Below are 16081 nucleotides of genomic sequence, written 5' to 3'. Positions count from 1 at the left end.
TGGGTCGGAGGCCATGACTTCAGGATCAAAGAGGCCGTTTCTTCGGAGGCCTCTGTCCTTGGCTTGTAGATGGCATCTTCTCCCCTTGTCTTCACATGTTATCTGTGCATCCATCTGTGATTGAATTTCCTCTTCTTCTAAGGATACCAGTCATACAGGATTGGAGCCCCCCCTCAACTGACCCCATTTTAATGACCTCATTAAAGATCCTATCTCCAAATAGTCATGTTCTGTGGTACCAAAAGTAAGGATTTCAACCTGTGAATTTATGGGGGACACAGTTCATCCCATAATACCAGGTAGAGTCCCCCTTGACTGGGAAAGTTTCCCCAAACCTCTTCTGTTGGCACCAGCAGGGATTGAATGCCCACTTATACTAGTAATCCCATGAGTGCTGAGAGGGATAAGGTCCCAAGAGGCAGCTGGGGAGAAAAAGTACAACGACAGGTCCTCGGGACTGGGGACAGGACATGCAACGCGAGGGAGCTGGGAAGATGGGGGCCGAGCCAGGTCACCCACAGGCTGGTGTGAAATGACGAAGCTGGCCCAGAGCCTCTGATGGCCCACGAGTCCATGGAGACAGTCATCCCAAGTGAGGCAGGTGTATCATAAAATAATTTAGTCTATAAAGGAGATTTATTATAGGACAATGGCTTTCCTAGAAAGAAAAACTATTCCAAAGCTCGGGGACTCTGGGCAAGTTGAGTAAGAGAAGACTAGACCATGTGGTTTCTAGCTTCCCTTCCGGCTTGAAAGTTTTCAGATTCAAGACCATGTTTCTTCCTGATGATTTTGCTGGAACTGCTGACATTTTGCCTGGAAGTGGCACAGAGTAGGCGCTCAGATGAGTCCAGCTTCCTTCTTCCATCTGTTGCCTTCCATTCCCATGGCTGTCCTCGGTGTCCAATTCCTCGTCCTGGATTAAACAACAGAAGACAGAGAAAGAGCAGGGGCTTTCAGAAAAGCCCCAACAGCAGGTACCAGAAAGGACAAACCTAAACAGAAAAGAAAGTAATACCACACTCACTGAACAGGTCGAGATGCCTGTCCTCTTGCAGAGAACCTGGGCCAGACCCTTCTGAAGACAACAGAGTAGCTATATGGGGGACAGGAAAGTCTGTGTGCTCCCGGCCCCAAGGACCCAGCAAAAACTTCCCGTTGCTCCCCCAGGTCCAGGGCAAAGGCTCTGTTTCTCTCTAGAGCCTTACAAAACTGTGTCCCTCAGCTCACGAGGCCTGGGGCAGAAAAAGGCAGGGTGAGATCAGAGGCCTAGCAGATCCCAACGGTGATCCTGAGAGAGCCAATCTCATCTCCATGTTCAGCAGCCCATTAGTCTCCCCAGTGAGCATGTGGGCTCCTCTCATACTTCAGCAGAAACCTTCTCTGTGCCAAGGGGCACAGGGAGAAAGACAGCTCACCACTCGCCCAGTGAATCAGAGTTTTTGTCCCCCCCTCACCTGGCTGAGCCCTCAACACACACCTTCAGAGCCGGGGACCAAGGGGTTGGAGGGGCAGGTGGTGCCCAGTAGGGCACTGAGGAGGGGCCTCAGCTACCACGGCTGCTGACATGAGCTGGGCGCAGGGAATGGTGAGAAGAGAGACAGACCCCAGGGGTCAAACCCCGATTCTCACACTCCAGGTAAACGTGGTACATCTTTCTGAGAACCTGATGACTGGGTGCTTTCATCTTCAAAGCTTGTTTCCTTACATCATCTAATTTGAGTCTCACTGTGATCCTATGAGATACTCAAGGCAATTATGGTTCCCATTTTACAAATCTGTAAATCAAGATACATGTCCTGCGAGGGACCACACAACTCACACAGAACAGAGCTGGCACCAGAGCCCATGGCTTTGGGGGCCCAGTGTGCCCTTCCCACTCCTCTAAGGGGCTCCACTCTAAACCCTAGGAAGATAAAACTAATAAGCAGTCAGAAGCCCTGAGTAAAGGAGTGCCCTGTGCTTGCTTTCAGGGGCACCCTGGAACATTCCAGGGGCCATATCCCACCCCGTTCCCTCTGAAGCCAGGTAAGGTAGCACAGAAAAAGCAGTAGAGTGACCATCACCCAGACCCAGGCTCCAGTACCAGCACTCACTAGCAGGGGACCTAGGACAAGCCAGTGATCTCCCCTAAGCTTCAGTTTCCCTGGAGACTGTGTGAGAGGTAGTGTGATTCCCAGGCCAGAGCCTCTGTGTCAAAGTAAATGCTGCCTGCGTGAGCTGGGTGATGAGGGGGGACACAGATCCCTGGGGAGCAAACACGGGTTCTCCCTCCAGGGGAACGTGATGACAGGGCACTTTCATCCTCAAGGCATTTTTCAGAGTTTGGCTTTGAATTGAGTTGCCACTTCTTCGATGTGTGACCTTGGGCAAATCACTTAACCTCTCTAAACTTCAGATTCTTCAGTTATATAATATGAACAACTGTTAGCACCTAGGCACATGTGTCTAGGTCCAGGGCTTGACAGCAATAGGCTTACTGAATCCTCCCCACAACGCTGGTGAGAGTGTGTTTGCCCATTTTACAGATGAGGGGAGAAAAGACTTGCCCAAGGTCACACAGCCTGTCAATGACAGCGTGAATTCAAACCCAGATCAGCAGGACTCCCAGACCCCCATCCCTTACCTTCATGGATACTGAAAGACGGTGCCAGGCATTACAGACACCGAGCAGGCCTCCACTGAGTGGCAGCTGCCGTTGCCATGATGAGTGTTGAGGTGCTGTTTAACCTGTGAACCACTTGGCTGCCTGGTACCTGCAGTGACTCTTCAGGAGACCCCAGATGAGGCAGATGGGCTGCCCCTCAGTACATGGTGTTCCCCCCTGGGCATAAGCACTGGACCTTGGGCATCTCGGCATCTCCCACCATGACTAGCCCCTGTGTCATGGTCCCCTCCTTGTCCTGGTCAACCACTGTCCTTTAGGCATTCACATCCTGTGCTCCATCCCATGAAGTCTCCATCCCAGTTCCAGTGTCTCTCCACCCAAAATGCCGCCATCATCCACAGTGACATCCATCTCTTCTTTGGATGACCCAATCTCCAACCCGCCCTTTAGTTCTTTGACTCTGTGGTGGTGACCTTTACGCCCACTCCTCTTCGGCCATTCCTTTCTAAGGCAACATCCCTGATGTCATAAATTCACAGCCCGTTCTCCTGACCACCTTCTCAGTGACCCCTCCCAAAGCCTCTGGATCTTTGACCCCAACAAATTCATCAGTCCATAATCACATCGACTCTATTTTCTCCTGTGAGCCCCTTCTGTCTTCATGTTCTTCTCTTTCCAACCCCGATCCCGTGGCCGTCACTTCACCCTCTCTTGCCAACATGCTTAACTGGCATATCTTGGCTTTATCCAAGGTCCTTGCATGCACAACTGGCCAGACTCCAAGCCAGAGAACCCAAATGTCTGGCCCCACAATTGCCACAATGGAACCACCAAACACAGATGGAGGAACTCCTACAGGGGTATAAACTGGCTTCTCATGTTGCCCTTCAGGCAAAATCGAAAACCTTACCACGGCCTCCAAGGCCTTGCACAGTTGAAACCTACTTCTCCAGCCACATCTCATTAATCCATCCAGCGGACAATTACTGAGCAACTACCCTGTACCTACCAGGCACTGTGCCCCTCCCACTTGACCTCTATCATCAGCCATGATAGCCTTCTTCCAGTTGCTGAAATGTGATCCTTCTCACCCTAGGTTCTATCTGTTTAGATGATTCTTTCATCTACCTCGCCTGACCAACACCTTCTCATTCCCTCTGCCGGGTCTCAATTTAAATATGGCTTCCTCTGAGCAGCCTTTGTTGACCCCCTACCCTAGATTCTGTGGCTCTGCCAGTGTGCACAAACACCACTATCCATTCCTCATCATAGCACTTTTTTAAAAAATTTTTATTTAAATTCAATTTAGTTAATGTGTAGTATATTATTAGCTTCAAGATTAGAATTTGGTGATTCATCAGTTGCATGTAACACCCAGTGCTCATTCCATCAAGTGTCCTCCTAAATGTCCATCACCCAGTGACCCCATCCCTCACCCACCTCCCCTCCAGCAACCCTCAGTGTGTCTCCTAGAGTTAAGACATTCTTACGGTTTTCCTCCCTATTTTCACCTTTTTTTATTTTTCTTTCCCTTCCCCTATGTTCATTTGTTTTGTTTCTTAAATTCCACATATGAGTGAAATTGTATGGTATTTGTCTTTCTCTGGATGACTTATTTCACTTAGCATAATGCCCTCTAGTTCTATCTATGTTGTTGCAAATGGCAAGATTTCGTTCTTTTTGATGGCTGAGTAGTATTCCATGGTGTGTGTGTGTGTGTGTGTGTGTGTGTGTGTGTGTGTGTGTACTACATCTTCTTTATCCATTCATCTGCTGTTGGACATCTGGGCTCTTTCCATAGTTTGGTTATTGTGGCTATTGTTGGTATAAACATTGGGGTGCAGGTGCCCCTTTGAATCACTGTTTGTATTCTTTGGATAAATACCCAGTAGAGCAATTGCTGGATTGCAGGGTAGCTCTATTTTTAACTTTTTGAGGAGCCTCCATACCATTTTCCAGAGTGGCTGCACCAGCTTGCATTCCCACCAACAGTCTTCATTACATCCCTTTTGATAAGATGTATTCAAGTGTGATCTGAATTGCTCACTGTTGTATCACCAAGTCTTAATAAATGTTTCTTTTTCTTTCAAAGAAAGGAGGGACATGTGGCAGATTTTAATAAATATCTACAAAAATGAAGACTTTGCTGTGAAATCGCTATACCTGCATTTTGGGCCACCTATTTGTCCCTTGGGTTGGTTTGCCAGATCTAACTAGGCTGCTGGTCAATGCTAACCCAGTGTGTCCCTTCATCTGTACCCTTTACAAAGGAGGACCACTTCTCTGTCCCCCAAAAGAAGCCCAAAATCTTTCGAGACCCATCTGAGAAGAATGTATGGAAGTTCTACTCCCACATCTGCTAGGGTCCCTATTGGGCCTTGATTTGGAGACCAACCCCTGCCCCAAGGACAAGATACCATAGCATCCCTACTTTGGCCTTGGCCTTCTCTTTCAAGAAAGCTAAAGCTAAAGATAAGCCCTATGGGGTCCACCCATCCTGTCTCAGCCTCTCTCCTACTCTCCCTGCCCATGAACTTCTGCTCAGCAGTCTGGTTTCCACGCTGCCTCCTTGTTCTCTCTCAAGCACAGTTACTCATGCTTGTCCCCCACCCCACCATTTTGTAATGACAAAAGTGCGAGGCAAAAGGTCAGTCAGGAGCACTGACATGGTAAAGTGCCAGCCTGGGACTTGTGAGATTTGCTTGCTTAGCCCTTAATATTTCTGTTTCGTTTTCTTCTATGAAAATGAAGGTAAGATTACCTACCTCATGCCGCTGTAGTAAGGGGATGGAGTGAGGTATGTGAGACTCTTTGCATAGTATTCTGTAGATGTGAGACAGTACAAGCCATATTCTTCATCATCCTTCCCCATCCTTCCCAGCCCATTCTTAGTGAGGTCTCCCCAAATCACCATGGCCCACCCCAATTATCACTGTTGTCTAGGGGTCTTTTCTTATCCATTGGGATTGGGAGGAGTGTTTAGTAAAGGTGTTTAGTCATATGTTAGATGTTCTGAGAAGTGGGGATAATAATGGTACCTACCTTAAAAGCTGTTGTTTTGAGGATTAAATAAATTAATATGTTATATATAGGAAAAGGAATTAATCCATATGTATAGGAATTAATGCCTATCAAACTAATTTAAAATTTTTAAGAATTGTAGAATAGTATAACCAGCAGTCATGGAGCCCAGAGTTGACAGTCATTCGGCTCTTGGTCCCCACTGGTGTCAGCTCCCAATCTTCTTTGCCAGGTGGGTGATCTTATCCTACTGAGTTACTGATTGACCCAATGTGGTGCCAACCTCACAAACCAAATCATTTCACCTTCCCATCTGGACAACACCCTTCTCCTCTCCTTCTCCCAATGTCCTCCGTGTTATTCCTTATGCTCCACAAATAAGAGAAACCATATGATAATCCACTCTCTCTGCTTGACTTATTTCACTCAGCATAATCTCTTCCAGTCACACCCATGTTGATACAAAAGTTGGGTATTCATCTTTTCTGATGGAGGCATAATATTCCATTGTATATATGGACCACATCTTCTTTATCCATTCATCCATTGAAGGGCATCTTGGCTCTTTCCACAGTTTGATGACGGTGGCCATTGCTGCTATGAACATTGGGGTTCTTTTCACTACATCTGTATCTTTGGGGCAAATACCCAGAAGTGCAACTTCAGGGTCATAGGGTAGCTCTATTTTTTATTTCTTAAGGAATCTACACACTGTTTTTCAAAGTGGCTGTACCAACTTGCATTCTCACCAATAGTGTAAGAGGGTTCCCCTTTCTCCACATCCTCTCCAACACTTGTTGTTTATTGTCTTGTTGATTCTGGTCATTCTAAGTGGTGTAAGGTGGTATCTCAATGTGGTTTTGATTTGAATCTCCCTGATGGCTAATGATGATGAACATTTTTTCATGTGTCTGTTAGCCATTTGTATGTCTTCTTTGAAGAAGTGTCTGTTCATGTCTTCTGCCCATTTTTTGACATGATTATCTGTTTTTTGAGTGTTGAATTTGAGGAGTTCTTTATAGATCTTGGATATCATATGGCTGAAATCCTTGATCTGAACTAAGCATACTTTATCTGAGTGAACGTGGGTGTGTGTGGGATTCGGGTGGGGGACAAGAGGCAATCTGGAGAAGGTTTCCAGAGATGCTCAGTCAACTCCTACCTGCTCCTTTCCCAGAAGTACTGTCTGGAAGCTCCTTCTAGATCTGCCAGAACTTACATATGGTGGATCTTCTCCTGAACCTGGAGCTGTGTAGACGCCTCATGTAGCATCTGTGTGTGAGGAGGGTAGTGATGAGGAAGATTGTGGCCTGGACAAGTTGAATTTAGTTCAATTCAGCAACTATTTAGTCAGTGCCTGTTCTTGTTGGGGGTTAGGAAAGCTATTATTATTTACGGGGTGGGGAACAGGGAAAAGACCTGGAGAAGGTAAAAAGAGATGATATAGGACCAGTTCTTTAGAAGCTTGGGGGGTCGGGACACAGCCACACTGGCTGGGTAGGAGTGGGGCGAGGGTGGGGAGTGTGGGGCTGCAGGAGTCGGGCACCTGCAGGATCCTTGCTCTGCCACTTTCTGTTCAGGGGATCCTGACTCGGTTTCTTGTCATTTGGGCTCCTCACTTTCCTTGCCTGTGAAATGGGGACCCTGGTGTTGTCCAGCATTACAAGTGTCCACAGTCTCTCAGGATAGATGAACCATGAGAGACTGTGGACACTGAGAAATAAGCTGAGGGTTTTGGAGGGGAGGGAGGTGGGGGTTGGGTGAGCCTGGTGGTGGGTATTAAGGAGGGCACATATTGCATGGAGCACTGGGTGTAATGCTTAAATAATAAATCTTGGAACACTGAAAAAATAAAATAAAGTTTAAAAAAAAAAGAAGAAGGATTTCACCCATAAATCTGTCATGGGCAGGGAGGAGTTTTATTGAACAATTACAGAGCACCTCAGAAACAGCAGTTACCTGCAAGAGGAGGAAAGCTCTCACCCTGCCCATCTTACTTAACTCCAGGCTCTAGAACCGTCTGTCAGAACTCGAGCCAACAGAGCCAGAGAGCAGCCTTTCATGTGGGACATCCTTGAGGCCCTGCTAGGTGGGGCTGACCCTGGGGGTGCTTCACAGCCTCCTCCAATGGAGGGGAGAGTGGTGTAGCTTTCGGAAGACCCTCCAAAAGCAAGGGATGTCCCTTCACCCCCTTGATCCTTGGAAAAAGGAGCCCACCCTACCCTGTAACCTGGGAATCCGGTCCTTCCAGGCAAGGTTCAGGAGCATTTGCCTCTGGAGCTTCCTTAGAGGAGGGTCTAAGAGAGCTTCTACAAGAACTCAGAAAGTAGGCCTGGTAACAGAGTACGAGTCATCAGCATGGGAACTAACCTGCTCCTGTATCCCTAAAGTTTACAAAACACCTGCCATCCATTATCTGGTTAGCCCTGATGCCCCAGCAATCCAATGAGGTCAGAAAGGTCAAGTGTGATACCCCTATTCGTCACCTGATTTCCATGAGATGAGGTGAACCGTCCAGGATCGCACCATCGGTTAATGACATAGATTAGCTCAGGCCATCTGAAATTGCCAGGAAAGGCAGGGGGACCACAGGTCTTCTCCTTCCTCTGAATTCAGAGAGCAAAGACAGGTCTTACTCTGGCAAAGCCCCACCCCCACCCCCAGCAGTGGGAGCCAGTGAGTCTGCGGCAGGTCCACAGCCAGCCAAGCCAGGGGTCCCAACATGGACTCGGGGAGGGGAAGAGATCTATCTCCACCATGGTCCTTCCTCATCCTCCACTCCTCTCAGTGCTCTAGGACCTAGGGGTCAGCTGGTCAGCCTCAGGAAGCTCTCCCGTGACCGCTGAGTGAGGAAGTGAGTGAAGAGAGCAATGCCATTCCCCATCCCAGCTCCAGGGTACCTGCCCCGCTGGGGGCTGCCCCTGTCCTCCCCACAGAGACAAGCTCTCTTCACATGGCTTCAAGTTCCACCTGTGTCCACCAGGTTGTGGCCCTGCGTGTCCGTCTTGGCCCCATCCCTAGGCTCCAGGACCCCTACATGTGGGACATTTACATGTGGCTGATTGGTCTCACTGCCATCTACGTGCCTAAAATCAGAGACATCCTAGTTCCCCTCAGGCCCCTCCTTGTCTCCGCTTTCCTTCGCTCTCATTCTCTCTCCTGGAGCTCCGCACCTGGGCTCATCTCCAGATCCCCTCTGCCCCCTTTGCCCGAGCAGCGAAGGTTCCATCCATCATTTACCAGCGTTAAATCGCATCACACTCTACCAGAGGTTCAAGGTGACCTCCAGAGAGAGCACTGTTGTTCACCTCGTGGGCAAAAGCAGGGAGGCCCAGCATATTTGCCACAGAGTAAGTTTCTCCCTCTCCCTTTCCTGTGGCGCTGATTCTAAACTTGAGCTTTGCGGGGTTCGGTGGGGACTCTTTCCCACACAACTGGGCACACAAACTCTCCCTGTACCAGAAACTCGGAATGTTGAGTTCTTAACCCCAGGCTGCCTGCCACGGCTCTCCAACCTGGAAAAGAAGGCAGGAAACAAACGGAAGGGGCAGGTGTTGTGTATAGGGACTAACTTCACCCTGTCTGGCTTCTTCCCATTTTTAACTGTGTCTGCTGGTTTTCCATTTTTAAACCTGCCTGACCCCATTCATCTCTGCAACCTTCCTCCCTGACAGGTCCTGAAAAACACGCTCTGAAATATGAACACAGAGATCTTGGTCCAGAGCAGTGCAATTCAGGAAGCAGGGCCCGGCCCTTGCTGCCCTACAGAGTAGGCAACTGGTGTGATTGCAAGGGATTAGAATCATGAGTCCTTGCCTCAAAAAGCCATTGCCTCTCTTCTCTTCATTGACAGATGAAAAGCCCAGCTCTATATGACCAGGGATGAGGCTACAAAAGCAAATACATCCAAGAGAACTAAATATTGGCTCCAATTCACACTAGCGTGTAAATGACTGCTAGCAGATCCTTTCCTGATGAGGGGAGCACCAAAGGGAGGTGGAGGTCTCCTTACAAAGGAAGAGAAAGAGCAGCCAGACTCAAAGCTTTGAGGTGCTTCTCCCAGTGGAGAAAACACTGGACCAGAGTCAGAACTAAGAATTCTAGTCCCAGCTCTGCCTATAGTTCACCCGGTGACTTTAGGAATATTGATCTACCTCTCAAAGCCTCAATTTACAAATCTATAAAATGGGTTAATTGAACAGGCCTATCTCTAAAGTCCTGTCAAGGTTTGGCAAACTGCTATTCGATTATTTCAGTTTTGCCTCCAGCCTACTCCATTCACATCCTTAACGCAGCTGGAGACATATAACAACTATTTGTCATGATCAGGCCTAAAAATTCCCATTGTCCAAACCACAAGTCAAACAATGCCTTCCAGGTACAGCCAGAAACCAAGGTCATCATGACCTTGAGAAACACAATGAGAACTAGGAGACTGAATCTTGATGTACTTACAACCCTTTGGAATAACAGGAGTTGAGGCTCCATCAGCCAGGAAATGAGAGCCCGCCATGGTGCAAATGAAGTAATGATTACCCCTCAGATCTGCAGAGCGATTTACCACCAACCGTCTTCTTTCCTGCCCGCTGTCTAGTTTGATTCTCTCTAGAACTGCGTGAGGTGCACAGGGCAAGATTCATCACCCCATTTTATAGATTGAGAAACCCAGTCTCTGGCATGGAAGGGGCAGCCAGGACTCAGACCACGTGATTCCTCTCCTTCCACGCAGCCTGCCTCCCACTCCAACGCCATCCCACTGCTTCCTGCCTTTTCTGTGCTCCACCTCTAGTTCCAGATCCGAAAGGGAGCTCATAAAAGGCAAAGGGCAATAAATTCTGGAGAGAGACCCAGGGAAGCTGTCAAGACAGAGGAACTCCGGTGCTCCGGCAAGTTCTGTCTCCTCTTCCCTCAAGCCACCCAGGGCTGGGGAGCCAGAAACCAACCCACCACCTCCTGCTTCTTGCTGCCTGGGGCTGGCTCAGCTCACATTCCCATGACCTGGGCTAGCTGGTGGCATCCGACAGCAAGGTGCTTCCCTCTCCTGCGGCGTGCTCCCCGGTGAGCTCTGCCCAGCCGAGGCCAGGTTTACTCGGGGATAATTGCAAAGCAGGAGGCTCCTGCCCGTGACTAATCAAGCAAGTAAGACAGAGGTTAAGAACAAACCCAACCAGGAAGGGGGGTGGCGGGGGGGAGAAAGAGAGAAAGAAAACTCAAGAGAGAGAAAGAAAGAAAGCCGCTTTAATAATAGGGTAATTGCCCTGTTTAGGATTACAATCTGCCAGCATTTCACTAAACTTTATGACACATGATGACAAGTTAATAAGCCAGATACCTCACTGTGTGCGTTAAACAGATGCCCCAGCCTCCTTGTGCAGGGAGGTAACCCCCACGGCACACACACCACCCCAACACACACACAAAACAACAAGGTGTGGGGGGAGGGGGCCGAGAAGGTGGGGAAACTGGTTATTTCTGTTGTCAAAATGGCCCCAGCAATAAATCACCATTAATAATACTGTCATCTATCAAAGAGGAGCTCCGGTTGCCAAGGCCTTTGAAGTGGCAGCACCTATAATTTCCCACCTATAAAAGGTACCTTTGTGCATATGTCATGCTGGAAGCTGACAGAGCAAGAAGCCGGGCAGTTCCTAACTTCCCCACGCCCAGCCCCATAGGGAGCCCATGAAGCACCCCACTCACTCCTGCTCCACCGTCGCCTGGGGGCCAGGCCTGTCTCCACTCACTCCACCACAGGTCTGAAAGGCAGACAGGCTGCCAGGCCTCCAGCTGCCAGCAGGACTGGCAGGCTGGTGAGGGAGAGGAGGCAGGGGAGGTGCACAGGGAGAGGGCTCATGTCCAGGCAGATCCGGGAGCTTCCAATACCACCTACAATCTAGCCTTTTGGGTAACTGAGGAGTGACATCCACCAGCTTCCTGGCAGGACCAACCCCCAAGAAGGAAGACCTGGGTGAGCCTGAGGGCTAAGGCAGTGCCCCTCACAGGCTGGACCCTGTCATCAGAGTCACCAGAGAGAGGAATGGCCCCCGAGGGCTTCCCCAGACATAACTAGATAAGACTCTGTGGGGGGAGGGGGTCTGGGCATGGACTCGGCATCTTTAACAGGTTCCCCTAGAAGGGTGTCTCAGACACACACAGGTGGGAGAAGCACTGGTCCATAAGCCCTTCCCCTCTGCCAGAGAGGAACCGGGGAGCCTTGGAAGGGCAGCCATTGCTGCCACTCCAGGTCTCAGGAGGAAGATGGCGAAACCCGAGTTAGTCAGCCATGGCTGCCAGAACCAGGTACCACAGGCGGAGTGGCTTGAACAACTCAGATGTCTCACAGTTCTGGAGCCTAGAAGTCCAGGAGCAAAGTGCCAGCAGGGCTGTTTCCTCTGAGACTCTGGGCTTGGCTTAGAGATGGCCGTCTTCTCCCCACGCCTTCACATGATCTGTCCTGGGGACCTGTCTGGGCCCAATTTTTCTCTTCTTACAAGGACACAAATCAAACTGGATTAGGGCCCACCTTCATGACCACATTTTCAGTTAATTCCCTCTTTAAAGATACTATCTCCAAATACAGTCTGCTGAGGTACTAGGGGTTAGGACTTGGACAGATGAATTCGGCAGGGAAGGCGGGGGGGATACAATCCAATGCATAACAGAGCCCTAAAACTCAACATAGGGATGAGCCCCCGAGTTTGGAACAAAGACCCTAAAAGCCACCAATCCACTGGCAACATCTGAAACTGAGATCAATCTTCTGAATTGATTGAACCCAGCCTTCTCATGTCCCCTTCACCTCGCAGGTGACTTGTCCCTAGATTTCAATAGACCCCGCATGTCCATATCTTATGCAAGGGGAGAAAATCCCAGAATGAAGTCCGCTTCAATGTGACTTAGATTGAGACCCCAAGGTGTCTCTAAATGTGGACTGGTTGGCTCAGTCTGTGGAGCGTGTGACTCTTGGTTTCAGCTCAGGTCCTGATCTCAGGGTTATGAGATCGAGCCCTGCATCCGGCTCTATTCTGGGCATGGAGCCTGCTTAAGATTGTCTCTCCCTCGAAGCTAGCAAGGCCTGTTGGGTCAAAGTTTGTTTGTGTGGCCCCAGCCAACATTTGCTTGCTAAGCATTTATTCTTTCTGAAGTTTTTCTTATGAATTTCCTTCCTTCCCTTTAAAGCCCCAGACACCTACCTTCTTTTCCTCAGTCCAGAATAACATATATACTCCATTTCGCCTGGCTGTCTTTGGAATCTCTCATGTTTATACTAATTCCCTGTGCATTTATAATTAAATTTTATTTTCTCCCATCTAAAAAAAACCTCTCTCCTTCTCCTTCTGCGCCCTCCACCCTCTCTGTCCCTCTCTAATAAACATTCATTCATTCATTCATTTAATTAAAAAATAAAGGTGGACATTTACTGAGCACGTACTGTAAGCCCAGCACCACTGTAGGAACCGACATCATTTCCAACTCCCTATGAGATTAACTACAAACAAGATGCTCAATTGGCCAAGGTCAACAGTTACAACAGCCCAGCATGGCCCGGCCCCCAAGTCTTCGTGACTCCAAATCCCAGTCTACGTGCTTCTTGCTTCTCCACATCCTCTTCCCACGTGTAGCTCCTGGATTGTCACTGTGGGGCTGCCACCTTTGAGGATCTGCTGAGCTGCTAGGAGTTAAGCCCTGAGCATTGAACATTTTATAGGGGATTTAAAGCTACTTTTATCTGCAGGACATTTTCCTGAAATTGTGCCCTATATGTTGATGTGCTTTACATAAGCGCAGATGTAGTTGATCGACACCTACACCAACGCTTGCCGTGTGTTTGTTTTGTGAGGCAGCTGGGGCTTGAGTTCCTGGGAGCTGCACACCAGACCAGGGCCGCCCTGCACCCATGGTTTCCCCTTCCACTCTTGGTCCTTTCCTTCCTCATTTTCCACATGAACAAATGGAAGTCTTAAGCTAAGTTATTTCTATGACCCCTTCCTTCACTAGCACTTCTGACTCCTCGGGAAGCTCTCGAGAGGAGAAGGAATGGTGACAGTCTGTCTAAGTGGTTCTTCTGCTCTTTCCTGAAGAGCTAAAATAATTAATGCCAAAGTCTCTCTGTGGCCAGAGGCAAAGCGAGGCGCTTCAGAGCTTCCCACGTATCAGTACAAGAAGCTCCTAGAGCCCGCCATCACCAGGAAAGTCTGTCCAGGCTGGGACACCCTTGCCGGCACCCCAGCCCCCCAACTCCAATCCAGCTCTGCCTGAGACCCTCCAGCGTCCTTCAACTTCTGCACCAGCCTTGCATTTCCTTAGTCACACAGTCCCTGAGGAATCTCTGGAAACCCACAGACACTGCCTCCGTGAGCGCTGAGCAAGCCCCTCATATGATCTTCTGAGCCTCAGTTTCTTCTTCTTTAACATGAGAGGTTTGGGTCCCAAAGTTCTTAGGGTGCTTTTGGCCTTGAGTCTGTCTCCCCCAACTCCGAACTTCCCCTCACGAAGGAACCCATAAGGCATTTCACAACCACACACGGGTGATAGCGCACAGCCGTCCTCACACACATACACACTGACACTCACACACACTCACACACTCAGACAAGCAGGGGCTGCTTCTGTCCCCCTCCCCCTTGCTCCCTTTCCACAGCTCTACCCTCTCGCCCCCACCACAGACAAGCTCTTCTTGGCTTCCAGAAGCAGCTCCCAGGAATGGAATGGCCCAGCAGTGGCTCCTGAGAGGACAGCTTCTTGGCAGAGATGGGGGTGGGTGGGGTAAAGCAAATTTTTTCCTTTGAGGCCCAAAGGCTGTCAACCCTCTTCAGCTGCCCTGGGGCCTGTCAGCCACAGAGCAAGATTTATGACCTGGGCAGCTTTGATCCAGGCCTCTGATAAACATCAGGCCCAGCTCGATGGGAATGCAGCCTCCCAGAGAAGCAGAGCCCAGGAGGGGGTGCCCAGGGACAGGTGGGGCCTCAAAGTCCTGTCACCAAACAGAGACCCCCATTCTGGGGAGAAGGGTGTAGCCCCTGTAGGGTCCAGGGCCTCTACAGCCACAACCAACGCTGTGAAGAGCCTGTCCAAGTCTCAACCAGGAAGTGGGGAGGCGCTGGCCTGGGCCTCCAAAATTCCCTCACACTTGCTCACCTGTCCTTCCACACGCGTTACCTGTGCTCCTCCAGACATAAATAGGCCAGGGAGAGAGAACGAACCAGATAAGATTTGAACTGAGAAAGACAAGTTTGGCCCAGCAGGCCCTGTGGGCTTTGTTGTTCCCGTTCTTGTTGTCGATACTGTTGTTCTTAGTGATGATGGGGTTGGTGAGCAGCTGGATTGTGTTTCACCCCAGCCTCCCTTCAGAAAGGACACGAGGCCAGGACAACCTGCGCGTGGTCTCAGAAACCCCTTGGCCCTTCCCCTTGCCCTGGACTTGGCCCCTCAGTGGGACAGGGAATCCATATACCGTCAAGGGACACCCTCAGCTTTGCCGGTGAAAGTGAGCTCCCTGCAACAGAGCCACGTCCAAGTCTCCGGAGGAGCCAGAGAGTGTCATCAGGATGCCTCTCAGACTTCAAGTGTCAGCCCCCTCCACAAAACCGTTCCCATCCAGGAAGCAGCCTCTGCCGCTGAGCACCCTAGAGGAACGTTGACAAAGTCGGTGGGGCCTTCCAGGGGGCCGCGGGTGACCCAGGCATCGGGAGACACCTGGGGAGACTCGCTGCCCCTCCCCATACCCAACAAACCAGGCTGCAGCCCGAGCACGCAGGAATAAATACATATTTGCCAAGCACCAAATTGGGTGTAATGACCCTGGCCTGTCTCACAGGGTCATCTTGAGAAATAGCTGATGTCAGACGATGAGTGTGAGCAGCTGTTCTCCATTTGCACTCAACAAGAGGAACGGGCCTTAAATTACAGCAGGAGGGATTAAGGTTAAACATTAAGAACAGCTTCCTGGCGAGGAGGGTCGTGAAACTCTGTAATGTGTTACCCAGGGACTGCATAGACATTCTTTTTTCAATAAGACTTTAAAGCAGGAGGCTGGTGATCTGCCCAGGCAGTTTTATTAGGGACTTTATTAGGTCATCTGGCCCATCGTCCTGAAGACAAGGGCCTGGACTAAACACCCACCAAGCAAGACGTCTCTGGACACAGGACAGCCTCAACTGCTCCTAATAATCCAGAGTGGTTCTGAACCTCTTCTTGCTGCCCCACAAGGTAAGAAGAGGATCCAGAGGCCGCCCTCCAGGGCTTGCCCTCTGGGACTTACTCCCAGCGCTTACTCTGGCAGCAGTGGTCACCATTAACAATGAGGGGGAAGTGGGGTGACTTCCGAACCCTCTGAGACCAAGACCGATATTTACCAGCCAGCACCAAGAGAAGCCCCTGTGCCCCCAGGGACAGAGAAGTCATAAATCATAACATTTTACTGCCAGGGGAAAAATGTACCCACTTCACAGA

The 16081-nt window shown here is 49.8% G+C and overlaps 1 long non-coding RNA gene across 1 annotated transcript; it reads right to left on the bottom strand.

The window, feature by feature from the left end:
• Positions 1-617: 617 nt before the first annotated feature.
• On the bottom strand, positions 618-14879 carry LOC123389488. The gene is made up of 2 exons (XR_006604077.1): positions 14768-14879; positions 618-916 (listed from the first exon to the last, which is right to left on the bottom strand). It is a non-coding gene; the product is annotated as an uncharacterized LOC123389488 (long non-coding RNA).
• Positions 14880-16081: the final 1202 nt, after the last annotated feature.

Source organism: Mustela putorius, unplaced genomic scaffold (genome assembly GCF_011764305.1).
Source record: "Mustela putorius furo isolate JIRA1106 unplaced genomic scaffold, ASM1176430v1.1 tig00003976_pilon_pilon_pilon, whole genome shotgun sequence".
In the NCBI taxonomy this organism is placed as follows: Eukaryota; Metazoa; Chordata; class Mammalia; order Carnivora; family Mustelidae; genus Mustela; species Mustela putorius.
The sequence above is the reverse complement of the archived record's forward strand: the minus strand, read 5'-3'. Positions and strand labels throughout refer to the sequence as shown.